Source organism: Mirounga angustirostris, unplaced genomic scaffold (genome assembly GCF_029215605.1).
Source record: "Mirounga angustirostris isolate CCGP_5_RB_7025 unplaced genomic scaffold, mMirAng1.0.hap1 SCAF_4, whole genome shotgun sequence".
NCBI lineage: Eukaryota > Metazoa > Chordata > Mammalia > Carnivora > Phocidae > Mirounga > Mirounga angustirostris.
Genome location: NW_026991712.1, coordinates 124,507,403 through 124,510,315, shown reverse-complemented (window position 1 = coordinate 124,510,315; position 2,913 = coordinate 124,507,403). Strand labels below are relative to the sequence as shown.

At 32.5% G+C, this 2,913-nt stretch overlaps 1 pseudogene; it reads left to right on the top strand.

Moving 5' to 3' along the window:
• Positions 1 to 1,241: 1,241 nt before the first annotated feature.
• On the top strand, positions 1,242 to 1,397 carry LOC123860769 (U2 spliceosomal RNA; annotated as a pseudogene).
• Positions 1,398 to 2,913: the final 1,516 nt, after the last annotated feature.

Below are 2,913 nucleotides of genomic sequence, written 5' to 3'. Positions count from 1 at the left end.
TCATCATTAATGATACCATAAAATAATTAAAATATAATCATATGGCCACCTTTATGTGAATAATAGAGTGATATAAATTTGGGGCAAGAAATGATCTAGGAGAAATGTGATCAGAATGTGCTAGGTCATTGAGAAAGAACCAAATTAAATAGGATTTTCAGTATTCTGTTCCCTTGACATTAACTACTCTTTTTGGTCCAGAAACACAACTTCCAGGGGATAAATCTGTAAAAATAATCCCAATCTGATTGGCAGATATTAACTTTTCTTGATTCAGCAAGTAGGGCAATACTAGCAATACAATGCTCTTGAATTTATTTTCAGTTTTTCTAAAGAAAATATTTGAAAAACGCCAAACAAGGTGGATTTTTAGAAATTAAAGCCAATTTATATTGTTAGATTTCTTAGAAAGTTTTCAAAATTACCAGGATTGAAGATAGTCTAGAATTCCATATTTTTTTCTAAAGTGTCACAACCAAAATGTCAAGATGATCAAAGTTGTTCCCTTCCTAAACATTTAAATTATCTTCCCAAAATAAATGGAAATTGTGAGTACGCCTATTTAGTTAGGAAGAATATAATATGTAGGACTTGAAATACACACACACAGAGAATATATATTACCTAGATTTCGGAAAGAGATCATTTCTGATTTCATAATATATGTGAGAAAGATTTATTGCAGTTACAAACCACAAAGAATCGGAGGCCAGAACTCATGAAATAATAAGACAATCATTTGCAACATGACTTGATATTATCTACACTCTTTGAGATCAATGAGTTATTACCTTCACAGAATGAAGTTTATTACTTGGTCTAATCAACTTCTCTTTATTCATGAAAGTAAAATAGAAGACATTTGGAGTGTGTGATGACAAATAAGTCCACAGATCTAGATTTCTAAACCACCCTTGTTTATTAACATCTGCAGCTCATGCAGACAGGATGGGGACTATTCACAAAACGGATCCCGAACATGTCCGTGCTCCAGATACTTAATACAAAGAAATGAGGGTTTCTTTTTTATACTTTGTTATATAACTCAAGCCCCACTGCAAAATTTCCTTGTGGCCAAGAGTGGAAGAGGTGCCTCACTGCACTCAGGTAAGGGACATAAGATTTCATGATGCTCAGTGAGAAGGGTGGATGACCTTGCCATCATAAAATAACAAATTTGGTAAAAGCTATTCAAAAAAGACAGAGAACCTATATTTGAAAGTCTAGCAAAATGTTAATGTATCGCTTCTCGGCCTTTTGGCTAAGATCAAGTGTGGAGAATGTAGATTTTCTTTTTCTGATTACTAACACATAGAATAGATGTAAGAGTTGATTTTTCCATCATTTATCTTCATTCTCGTTAACAGAGAACTTTAAATAGCCAAAGAATACAATTCTCTAGAGTGTTATTTCTCTGTTATGATCTTCTTAGCATGTAGATGAAACATAAAATTAGCTTACTGAAATTTGTAGTATCATAGAATGGTAGACCAGGCAAGAAACTAGGGCTCATTAGTCAAAGCACCTCTTTGTACAGATGAGAAAATACAGTCTCTGTAACTGAAATGAATAATGCTAACAGTGCTTATGAGAGTAAATCAGTTTACCTGCAATGATTTTTTTTTATTTAGCTATCAAATGGAATTAATCACTTGCTAATGTAATTGGGTTTTCAAGATAAAACTAAAAATAGACATGTATCTTTCTAGCTCATATTATTAATACATTAAACATTGAATTGAACAATTTTTTCAAAATGAAAACTATTCTGATTGGCAGAAGTTCCTTTCCTTTGCATATAGTGTATATTGATAGCTAATCAAATTAAATGTACTTGTTTATAATACAATTAAAGTGACACAGCATGTAAATATTAATTCCATATAAACAAATAATACTAAGATACTTGATGCTCACCATATTTATAAATCTTATAAGCATAACCAGTGCAGAAAAATATTAGAAATAATATCTTTATTTATTCATTTATAGAACTCTGTTTAAGAGTGTTTTAGGAGGGAGTAGAATCATTCCACTGTTATAGAAGGTTGGGAAAACTCTACTTTTGAGCAATAATTAGTAAATGAAAAAACCTGGCTATTGTTGGATGGAAGGCTGGCCAGCCTCTAAATTTCATTTTGTGTTAATACAACTAGTCCTTAATAAGCTGTAAAACTTCCTTTCAGCCTTTCAAAATCTATTTGCCAAATGTTCTCTGGAGGATTGGGCCCACCAAAGTAAACAAAAAGGTTAGAAGCTCTGGGCTAACACAGTCTACAACATAATAAAGCAGAAAAACACTAATTTATAATTTAATTATAACCAACTGTGTGTCCACACACACACACACACACACACACGTGTATATTTGAAAATCATGATAAGAAACAATGTCTACAGCAATGAAATTATATAACTGGTAGAGATCAGGCTTAATTTATGAGGGGTAGGGAGAGTTAAGTTCTGATGAGTTCTATCAGCAAAGAATTGGGGAGGGATGGAACTTCTAAACAGAGAATTACAAGTGCAAAGTCCAGAAGTTGGAAGAGAGTTTTGCACTTTGAAGGATGTATGAATATATGATGGGGAACACTGAACTGTGGGACATCAAGTTTATATTACAGTAATAGGAAAATAAACATACATATTTGGCTTTCCTAAACAAACAAGGTGTCACTTTTCTAAGAAATTTGTATTGATTTTGTTGCCTAATTTTGCCACATTTTTTCTGCCTTGGTTGAATTACCTTCCACTGCTACATCCCAGAATCAGATTCTAGAAAACTCAAAAATCAGATCCTAGAAAACTCACTGGATCTATATGGAAGTGAAGTCTGATTCCTTATATGAACATGTACCTATTGTCTGGTTAGTCAAAAGTCCTTTTTCACAACATTCCAACAAGGGTTTTCTT